The sequence below is a fragment of the Mesocricetus auratus genome, unplaced genomic scaffold (assembly GCF_017639785.1).
Source record: "Mesocricetus auratus isolate SY011 unplaced genomic scaffold, BCM_Maur_2.0 Super-Scaffold_100041, whole genome shotgun sequence".
NCBI lineage: Eukaryota > Metazoa > Chordata > Mammalia > Rodentia > Cricetidae > Mesocricetus > Mesocricetus auratus.
The window spans coordinates 2323296-2334891 of record NW_024429218.1 but is presented as its reverse complement, the minus strand read 5'-3'; the positions used below and the strand labels follow the sequence as shown (position 1 = coordinate 2334891).

Here is an 11596-nt window from a genome sequence, read left to right as displayed (position 1 = left end):
ACATTATGCTATAGGCACTGAAACGTCTTCACAATAGTTTAGAGAAGCATGCCCAACAACCTGGCATCCTGTAGCTTCGTCACAGTGAAAAACGTTACTTAGGCAAGTTAGAATCCAATACCAAGTCGGGCAGTGGCGGCACACGCCTTTAATCCCAGCATTTGGGAGGCAGCGGTGGGTGGATCTCTGAGTTCAAGGCCAGCCTGGTCTATAGCGTGAGTTCCAGGACAGCCAGGGCTACCCAGAGAAACCCTGTCTTGAAAAAACTCAAAAAAAAAGAAGAACCTAATACCTATTAAATGGTTACAGCTCTGCAGACAAAGAAGAACCTGCTCTTCATTGGCCAGAAAGGAAGACAGCCACAGCATGAAGGTCCCAAAGGCACACGGAAATATCTTGAAACAACTGAGGATGTCAGGGACAGGGGAAAATATCTACTTCCAGGACATGGGAACAAGGACTTCCCTTTCTGCCAAAAGTGAAGTTTTCAAGCAAGGACTCCTTAGTGGACAAGTCCTCCTGAGCATTTACTTATATGCATGGCCCAAAGTCAACCATTTTCCAAGATTAATGTGTTTTAGTCCCACTATAATCCTTTGGTCAGGAAAGTAATATTGTTAATCTCACTTGATAGATGAAATAAAAGCTCAGATTTAGAACCATATTTTAAATACCACAGTAATCTGGAATGTCAGTTCTGAAATTTTCAAAATCTTAAAGATATATGTGCCCTCGAACCATCTTCGTTGCTATCGCTTCGCCTGCAACACTTGCCCCTACGTGCATAATATCACACGCAAGGTAACAAACCGAAAGTATCCAAAGCTGAAAGAAGTGGATGATGTGCTTGGTGGAGCAGCTGCCTGGGAGAATGTGGACTCCACTGCAGAGCCATGTCCAAAATGTGAACATCCCCGTGCCTACTTCATGCAGCTTCAGACCCGTTCTGCAGATGAGCCAATGACCACCTTCTACAAGTGCTGCAATGCTCAATGTGGACATCGCTGGAGAGACTAAGGGCAGGACTTACCTATCTGCAAGCATGAATTTTGTGTGCTGAGGGTCTTTGCTGTATGATAAGAAGCTGACTCTACTGTGGTGGAGGACCAGGGTGAAACAGGCCATCTGCAAGTCAGCAGATAAAAGTCCTTAATGCATAGGGACCTCAGGTCCTTGGGAAATACACATGAGGATATTCACTTGGCTTCAGGTCCTGTTCATTCATCCTTTGTGTTTAGTAGGTTGGTCCTTACTACCATTAGTTCTAGAAACTTGGTTTATAGGCAAAGATAATATTCAACCTCCTATTCTTCCTGCCTCTGTCTCACGAGTATTAGCATGTGAACCTGGTGGGGGAAGTCCTTTTGTGTGTATGTTGTCTTATTGATTGATAAATAAAGCACTGTTGGCCAATAGGAAAGCAAGATAGGTGAGACTAGGAGTCAAGGGGGATTCTGGAAAATGTAGTCAAGAGTAGAGAGTCGCCATGTGATCCTGGGAGGAGAGGGCACAAGTCCAGCATTCTTGGAAAGATGAGTCCTTATGAAAATATATATTAGTAATTATGGGTTAATAATTAAGTCAGAACTAGCCATTAAGAAACCATAGAAAATGGCCAACAGCTTCATAATTAATATAGTGTCCTGGGTGTTCATTTAGGACTGATGTGGCTCAGGGACCAGGCTGGCAGAAAGAATGCACAGTACATTAACAATGTTCATTTTATGCAGTGCTGGGGATTGAACTCTGTGCCTCATGCATGCTAGACAAGTACTCTGCCAACTGAGCTATATCTCCAGCCATTTAATTCTTAAAATAATTTCTATCTATTTCTCTCTAGAGAAATTATAAAAATATATCCATAAAGTCATTGAAAAGCACTTCCAGATTCAGGACTGACACAACTAAACAAACTGCTCTGTGATTTGGATTTTCTGGATGATGTTGATAGGAATTTAAAAGTAACCAAAAATCTTTATATTTCCAGCTAGGGGGAATGATCCACAATAAAGCCTATGCCTAACATGTACAAATGTCTGTATTTGAACCCCAATTAAAAATCTATTAAAACTTCAGTAAATTTTTAAAAAAAGTCTATTCCTGCCAGAACTATAACATGTATGCTTTCTAACTATTACAAAGAATGCTTGACCAAAAACCACTCATTCCTCCAGAAGTTGAAAACCACATCTCCAGAGACAACAAATCAAAATAATTATTGACCATATTTCAGGTCAAAGACAGTGCAGGACTTCCCTGCCTTACAACATTTAGTTAAAAACCTCAAATGATGTTGTAGGTTTGGGGAGGACACCAGGTCTCCCTTTTCTCACACTTCTGCGGAGGAAAGCAAATTTCTCTATGAGACGCAAGAACTATACTCTGGGCTTTTGCCTACCCCTAGCTTACAGCTTCCCAGAGCAGCAGTAGAGCTGGCTGGTCTATCACCCTGCAGCCAGGCTGGCTTGTCTCTACCCTTTTCTCAGTTTTTATTCAGAACCAGCCAGCTTGCAGGATCAGATGTGCTCTCTCTGGTCCTTTGTCACAAGGCAGCCTCTTTCTCTGAGCAGAGAGTCTGTGCTGGGAACAAGGACAGTGTTTCTATAACTCAGAGGTGAAGTGGGAAATGTCCACTTGGCCACAGACCCACAGAGAGATCTGTGATCACTTTTCTCAGGAGGAAATTGAAGGCAGGCTGATCTTTGTCTATTTTCTCATTTCTCAACTACTTACAAGGTTGGGAAGAAAAATCAAGCATGGTACTCACTGGTCCCCTAAAACCACAAGCAAGAATCAGTCACATGGGAGGGAGGAAAAAAAACAAAAGGTTCTCCTCCCCTGCCCATTATTTCTGAAAGCTCCTACATTAAGAATCCATATAAACCGGGCGTTGGTGGCGCATGCCTTTAATCCCAGCACTCGGGAGGCAGAGGCAGGTGGATCTCTGTGTGTTCGAGGCTAGCCTGGTCTACAGAGTGAGTTCCAGGACAGCCTCCAAAGCCACAGAGAAACCCTGTCTCAAAAAAACAAAAAAAAAAGGAATTTATGCAAATGAGGAGATTGTTTTTCTGTACCAAACACACAGTATTGGTTCTTTAACCACAGCATCAAGATGACAGCACAAATGCAGAAAAGGTTAAGAAGCCAGAGTGCTTAAGCTACCTGGATGGATACGATATAGATATAAGGGGAAGAAAGATGAGGAGGAAGGAAGGAGGAGACAAGCAATCTTTGCCTCCAGGAGAGACATCAGATTTTGAAGCCACCTCGAGTTAGAGCAGATGACCTCAATATTTCAAGAATTATTGTGGATTTAGGTTTTTTTATTTCTGTCTAAGTGCCCATGTACAACTGCATATTCCACTTTAAATAATAGTTCTACATGTTCTGCAACTGCAGAAACCAATCCCTGAATAAGCATGGGCCTCTCCTTCGTCTGGAAGTACAGACACGATCCTCTCTCTGCTAAAGCCCCTGAAAGGTCTGACTCAAGACTCCAGGCGCATGGCCTGCTGTGGTGATATCCGCCTTTGATTCCGGTACTCAGGAGGCAGAGGCAGGCCTGATCTGCATCGAAAACTCAAGGCCAGAGAAGAAATGTCTTAATTATTTTTTTAAATATATGACTAAATAGATTCCCAGGCGTGTGTACTTCGGTTAACATCACCCTACTTCCTGCGGTTACTGTGCTTGCCACCAGGTGGCGATGCTGCAAAGGTAGGTCAAAAGTTGACCCAACTGAACCAGAGAAAAATCTGGATTTCATTAACTGCTAATGAGTAAATAAATGTATAGATTTTTTTCCTGGTATCTGATTGACACAGGGTAAAACTTTGGACATCTAAAAGGAGAGGCTGCAAAAACTTTCCACTCTGAAAGAAATTAAAATGCTAATAATTTCTTTTTCATATAAAATCTTAATTCATTTTCATTAAAAAGTGGATAGCCCCCATGAAAAGGGCACTGTGCAAAGTAAAATATGCTGGAAGCTGATTTTTTAATTGCTTAAACACTTACCTCTAAAATTATATCATCCTCAAAAGAGAGGAAGAACAGAGGAGAGCAAGGAAAAAGACACCTTAATAGTGGAGCCGTTGTGGGCTTAACGTGAAACCTGGCCCTAGGAAAATCTCCAGGGATCCACAAGGATGACCCCAACTAAGAATCTAAGCAATATTGGAGAGGCTACCTTAAATACCCTTCCCCTATAATAAGAATGATTGTTACATTAAATGCCATCCTAGAGCCTTCATCCAGTAGCTGATGGAAGCAGAAGCAGAGATTCACAACTAAGCAATGAGATGAACTCTTGGAATCCAGTTGTAGAGAGGGAGGAGAGATGAGCAAAGGGGTCAAGACCATGCCCGGGAAACCCACAGAAACAGTTGACCTGAGCAAGTGGGAGCTCATTCCCTATGGAGGGATACTCTCTCAGCCTAGATACATGGGGGAGGGCCTAGGTCCTACCCCAAACTATGTGACAGACTTTGATGATTCCCCCATGGGAGGTCACACCCTCCCTTAGGAGTAGAGGGAGAGAGGGATGTGGAGGTGGAGGGGGGAAGGGAGGACGGGAGGGAGAGGGAACTGGGATTGGTATGTAATATAAGGTTGTTTTAATTTAAATAAAGATTAATTTAAAAATTAAAATAACAATATAATGTTGGCATGGCAGCACACCTTTGCAGTCCTAGCACACAAATGCAGTCTTAGCACTCACTATGTGGGCACAGCTGCAAACATCTGCAGTCCTATGATATAGAAATGAATATTTTGCATTGGTATGGATTTTGGTTTAGTGGTAAAAATTTAAGGTCAATTTTGTTATATGTATATTTCTATTCTTGTTTAGGTATTGTGTTTATACAGCTCTTTTTAAATGAAATGTATAATTAAATACAGACATAATAGTCAAAACTTACAGTTATGTTAGCTAGATTTTCTAGATATACAGAGATATATTTCAAATGGATAGGTATTCTTCAAAACCTTTCAAGACCTACAGAATGTGGCACTTAAAATAGTTTACTAGGGCTTTTCATGACAATGAGATAAACTGTTCCTAACACCAATTACATCAGAGAGGAAGATGGCATCAAAGAAACTCAATATAGAGTTTGCCTTCAACGTATCATGGACAGCCATTTGGACAAGAAACAGCTCTTGCCTGGACTGCTTGACAGCATACTGTCCAAACTGGACAAGCAGGTTACAAAGGAAAGTGACTGCTGAACTTGCCAAGGGACAAGATGGTCCCTCAGTGTTTCTGCTTCATAAAAAAGTCTGACAAGACATTCTGAGCCTATGGGCTGAAGAGGGATGCCCCAACGTTACAAAGGACCTTCGGGACTGTTCAGGAAAGAAGATGTCTCTGTCAATTCTAGAGTTTATATATTATCCTTCTGAGGTCTTTGAGGGGTTGAAGACAGATAGCTATGGTTATGGTTTTCCTTAGTTATGATAAAAGATAATTTACACATAAAACTTTAGACTCACAAAGATCTGATACACGAAAGGATATTTTCTTTAAATTTTGCCAAATGTTAATGAACTAAATATTGTTAACTATAGTTTTGTTATATATAATTTTACTATGTGAAAGTTAAAACCTTCATTTTTATTTAGACAGAAAAAAGGAGGTGATGGGGGATGTCCTTCTGTATGCTGTGAGTATATGTTTCTCTTATTGGCTGATGAATAAAGCTGTTTTGGCCAATGGACAGGCAGGATGTAGCCAGGCAGAAAGCGTAGGTGGGGCTACCAGATTAGCAGAATTCTGGGAAGAGGAAAACAGAGAGTGAGTTGCCAGTGGGACATCATGTAGCTGCTGAGGGAGCGAGAGGTCCAGGCATCGCCAGTAACCAAGACCAAGAGGTCCAGGCATCACCAGTAAGCCAAGACCATGTAGAGATACACAGATTAATAGAAATGGGTTAACAATTAAGAGCTAGCCTGGGCCATCAGCCAAACAGTTTATAATTAATATAAGCTTCTTTGTGTTTATTTGGGATTAAACGGCTATGGGATTAGATGGGACAGAAACTTCTGTGTACAGTCCTAGCACTCACTATGTGGACACAGCTGCACACATCTGCAGTCCTAGTGCTCACTATGTGGACACAGCTGCACACATCTGCAGTCCTAACACCTACTACATGGGGCTCAGCTGCACACATCTGCAGTCCTAACACCTACTACATGGGGCTCAGCTGCACACATCTGCAGTCCTAACACCTACTACATGGGGCTCAGCTGCACACATCTGCAGTCCTAACACCTACTACATGGGGCTCAGCTGCACACATCTGCAGTCCTAACACCTACTACATGGGACACAGCTGCACACATCTGCAGTCCTAGCCCTGGGGGAGCTAGGACAGGAGCCGCTCAAGTTTGAGTCAGTCTGGCTACACAGTAAGGCCCAGCCTTGAGGAATGGGAATGTCACAATGACTAGTAGGTACTAGGCCCTAAGTTTAATTCTCAGCACCACAATAAAACAATTAAAAAGCATAGCATGGTAAGGGTGGCAGGGCTATTGCCATAAAAAAAAAAAAGCTGGGCAGTGGTGGTGCACTCCTTCAATCACAGCATTTGGGAGGAAGAGGCAGGCAAACCTCTATGAGTTCAAGGCCAACTACACAGTGAGTTCCAGGACAGGAGAGTCAGGGCTACACAGAGAAACCCTGCTCCAAAAAAAAAATCAAAACAAACAAGCAAACAAAACATTAAAAGCCAACCAATCACTTACTACAAATATTAGGTGAAATGTGGCTAGTAAGTGCAGGAAACAGATCTATACTTAAAACTTTCAGCTGGCATGTACCCCTAGAATTAGCTTCTACATTCGAAAACAGAAGAGAAAAAAATCATCCAACCAATTAGTCTTTGCTCCTTCTGTGAATTATTTGCTTCTACCATTACACATCTGTTGTTTTCCAAGCTACCATCTCCCTCGCTAACATGCTGAAAGAGGAACAAAAACAAACAAAAACCACAAACAGCAATTTATGCCCATTTAATTACGCTTTGTAATGGAAGTTTCTCAAAGGACTGAGGCATGGGCTGCAAGTGCTAAAGAACAAATACAAATATTAAATACAAGCAAAGCAGCCTGAAAAATAGCTTGAACTAAAAATAAATAAATTTTTTAAAAAACAGTGAACTTTAACTTATCATCTTGAAAAATTACATAACCTTCTTAATTCCAAAATACACGACTGTGATTTTAAAAAAGAAACACCTAGGGTTGGAGAGATGGCTCTGAGTACTGACGGCTCCTTCAGCGGACACAGGTTCAGTTCCGAACACTCACACGGCAGCTCACAGCCATCCATAACTCCAATTCCAGGGGATCTGATGCTCTCTTCTGACCTCCAAGGGCACTAGAGACATGTGATACACAGACAAGCACGCAGACAAAACACTCATACACATAAAAGAAAACTCATAATCTAAAAAGAAAAGTCACGTTCTTGAAAAGGAAACACCTATCGTGGCCAGTCTCATACTGATTTATGGTCAAATGATCAGGTTTGTCTTTAATGTAAACTTCTTTCATCATTTCTCCAAAATGCTTTGCAAACATCAGGAAGACCTAAAGTTGGTAACCAGAAAAGCAAAACGCATTCAAGTATCTGCATGTTTAACCAAGAATTAAAAACAACACTATGGTAAAGATCAGTTTAATATCATAATCAAAGCAAATAAAAATGATAAACCCACAGTCAGAACAAATTAAAAATTAAACTTGTAAGTATCCTTTAAAGTTATACCATTGATTTTGCCAAATAAAAAGCACAAAATAATAATTTTACTGATAGTAACTTTGTCACTTCATAAAATGAATTGCCCTTACCAAAATTCACTAATGTTTCACATGTACCTTACACTGTAGGCTGAGGGTAATTTTGTGCTTGTGTTTTGACTACAGACACTTCCCACTTGTTGCATCATGTCAGGTCTCAAACACCTTCAGATTTAGGAGATATTTGAGTATTGAACTTTCAGATTAGGGAGGCTCAACCTGTACATTTTATGTTAGACATAAGTAAATTTGAATACTTTTGTAAAATGTCAAAACTATTCCATTTACTTTAAATATTTTAAATTATTATATTTAAAAACACACCTTTCAAAGTGGAACTTTTACGGGGTCATAAATGTAATTTCACAATTTTTGAGAGCTTTAAAAATGACCATGGTGATGAAAAATAAATTTAGGACTGGAGGGATAGCTTAGTCTGTCTTGCAAGCAAAAGGACTTGAGTTAGATACCATGGAAAATAAACTAGGCATGGTAACACACTTGAAGAAACACCATGGAGGCAGACAGGGGCTCACTGCAGTTCACTGGCCAACCAGACTGGAATAGGTATATACACTGGGATATGCACTCACTTTATATAAAATTAAAACAGTGTGTGCTACATTGAACCTCTTAGAAGAGAAAGTAGAAGTTACCCTTGAGCAAATAGGTACAGGAAAACACTTCCTGAACATAACACCAGTAGCAGACACTGAGATGGAAAATTAATAAATGGGACCTCCTGAGACTAAAAAGCTTCTGTAAGGCAAAGGACACAGTCAGCAAGACAAAAACAGCAGCCTACAGAATGGGAGAAGATATTCATCAACCCCACATCTGACAGAGGGCTGATCTCCAAAATTTACAAAGAATTCCAGAAGCAAGTTTCCAAAACACCAAACAATCCAATTAAAAAGTGATGTACAGAACTAAATACAGAATTCTCAATAGAGGAGGCTAAAAGACGCTTAAGAAAGTGTTCAAAATCCTTAGCCATCAGGGAACCCAACTCAAAACAGCTCTGAGATACCATCTCACTCCTGTCAGAATGGCTAAAATCAAAAACACCAATGAAATCTATGCTAGAGTGGATGTGGAGAAAGGGGAACACTCCTCCACTGCTGGTGGGAGTGCAAACTTGTACAGCCACTTTGGAAATCAGTATGGAGATTCCTCAGGAAAATGGGACTCAGTCTACCACAAGATCCAGCAAGACACTCTTAAGCATATACCCAAAATATGCCCATTCACACAACAAGGATGTCTGTTCCACTATGTTCATAGCAGCATTATATGTAATAGCTAGATCCTGGAAGCAACCTAGATGCCCCTCAAATAAAGTGTGGATAGAGAAAATGTGGTACGTTTACACAATGGAGTACTACTCAGCAGAAGAAAAAAAAACATGGAATCTTGAAATTTGCAGGCAGATGGACAGCACTAGAAGAAACCATCCTGAGTGAAGTAACCCAGTCACAAAAAGACAAACATGGTGTGTACTCACTCATATATGGATTTTAAGCATGGATCAGGGGAGTGTCAGTCTACAATCCCACTGCCAGTGAGTCTGGAAAACAAGGAGGTTCCCAAGAGATATGTATGATACCCCAGAGAAGTGGAATGAGGCAAGATCTCCTGAGCAAATTGGGAACATGGGGGGAGACGAGAGGGAACCAGAAAGAGATGGGGAGAAGAAGGCATGGGGGAACAGGAAGGTTGAGTTGAGGTAAGAATAGAGGAGAGCAGGATGAGAGATACCATAATAGATCGAGTCATTATAGGCTTGAGGAGAGAGCTGACACTAGTGAGATCTCCAGAGATCTACAAGGATAACACCAACTGGCAAACTAAGCAATAGTGGAGAGACTACATTAAATGTCCCTCCTTGATGGTAAAGTTGATGGCTACCTTATATGCCATCCTAGAACCTTCATCCAGTGACTGATGGAAGCAGAGACAGATACCCACAGCTAAACACTGAACTGAACTCCTGGAACCCAGTGACAGAGATGGAGGAGTGATGAGCAAAGGGGTCAAGACCATGCTGCTGAAACCCACAAAGACATCTGACCGGATTAGGGGAACTCTTGAATCCCAGACTGGTGGCTGAGAGGCCAACAGGGGACTGATCCAGACTCCATGAATGTAGTGTCAGGGAGGAGCCCTCAGAAATCACCGGGGCCTTGGGTAGTAGACCAGTGTTTACCATGGTGTACGAATAAATTCTGGGAGCCCATTCCACATGGAAGGATGCTCTCTCAGCCTGGACACATGGGGAAGGGCCTAGGTCCTGCCCTGGATGAAATGACAGACTCTGGAGATCCTCCCCGCAAGGAGGGCCTCACCCTCCCTGGGGAATGATAGGAGGGGGCTAGGGGAGGCTGGTGGAGGGACAAGGGAGGAGGGGTGGGAGAGGGAGCTGGGATTGACATGTGAAGCATGCATGTTTCTAATTTAAATAAAAACATATTGAGGAAAAAAACAAGGAGGACCCCAAGAAAAAAATGCATGGTCCCCCAAAGAAGGGGAGGGGGACAACAACACCTGAACAAATTGGGAGCATGGGGCTGGGAGAGAGGAGCGAGATGGAAAGGGGAGAGAGGAGAAGTGGGGGAGGAGAACAGGAGGACTGAGATGGGAGGAATAGAGGAGAGCAAGAAAGGAGATGCCTTGATAAAAGGAGCCAGTACAGGTTTGGAGAGAGGCCTGGTACAGGGAAAATGGTAGGGATCCACAGGGATGACCCCAACTAAGAATCTAGTCAGTGGTGGAGAGGCTGCCTTTGTTGCCTTTCCCCTGAAATGAGACTGATGACTACCTTGGTACCATTCCTATAGCCTTGACCGAGTAGCTGATCAAAGCAGAGACAGGCACCCACAGCTGAGCACTGAGCTATTCTCCCAGAATCCCATAGTGGAGAGGGAGGAGACATGAGCAAATGAACCAAGAAGGAACTGGAGATACCTGCAGAAACAGTTGACCTGACCTAATGGGAGCACGCAGACCCTAGTCGTAAAGCTAGGAAGCCAAGGCAGTCTATAGAACCTCTAACAGTGGAGACAGGGTTTATTCCTAGGCCACAAATGGACTTTGGGACCCCATTCCCTATGGAGGGATACTATTGCTGCCCAGATACGGAAAGGAGGTCCTGGGCCCTCCCCCAAATGATGTGATAGACTTTGATAATCCCCCTGGAGGGTCTCTCTGTCCCTGGGGAGTGGGTAGGGAGTAGGTTAGGGGGTCAGTGGGAAGCATGGGAGGATGGGAGGGCAAGGGAATAGGGGGATGGATATGTAAATAAAAGTGTCTCTAAAATTTAACAAACAAAGTTAATATCCAAAAAAAAAAAAGAGTGTGTGCTCGACTGTTAAAAGCATATACTAAAGGGAAGTAGAGGAGGATAAAGGTAACCAGGAGCTTTGGCTTCATCTGTATGTCTGACCTTTTACAACAAAACGGTGTCACTTACTGAGTTAAAATGCACTAAATGTAATCAGTCATTGCAAAGGTTTACCTACAAGCACTTCAACTATGATAAACTTCCAATATATCATCTCTTTCTTTCTAAGACAGCACTGTGTGTTAATATGCACTCACCCCCAAGTACAGATTTATTATCTTTACCCACAATATTATTGTCATAACAGAATTTATAACCAAAATATTTAACAATTCTGGGTTTTAAGAACTTTTGATCTGTATAAAGAAAATAAATGTAACACTATAAGGAATCATTAGGCAATGGCAACTTCAGTTAATTGCTAGATTACCATTTTAATATCATGAACCA

General features: G+C 42.0%; 1 non-coding gene across 1 annotated transcript; it reads right to left on the bottom strand.

The window, feature by feature from the left end:
• Positions 1 to 262: 262 nt before the first annotated feature.
• Positions 263 to 391, bottom strand: LOC121135730. The gene has a single exon (XR_005872838.1). It is a non-coding gene; the product is annotated as a small nucleolar RNA SNORA24 (small nucleolar RNA).
• Between the last annotated feature and the right edge of the window lie 11205 nt (positions 392 to 11596).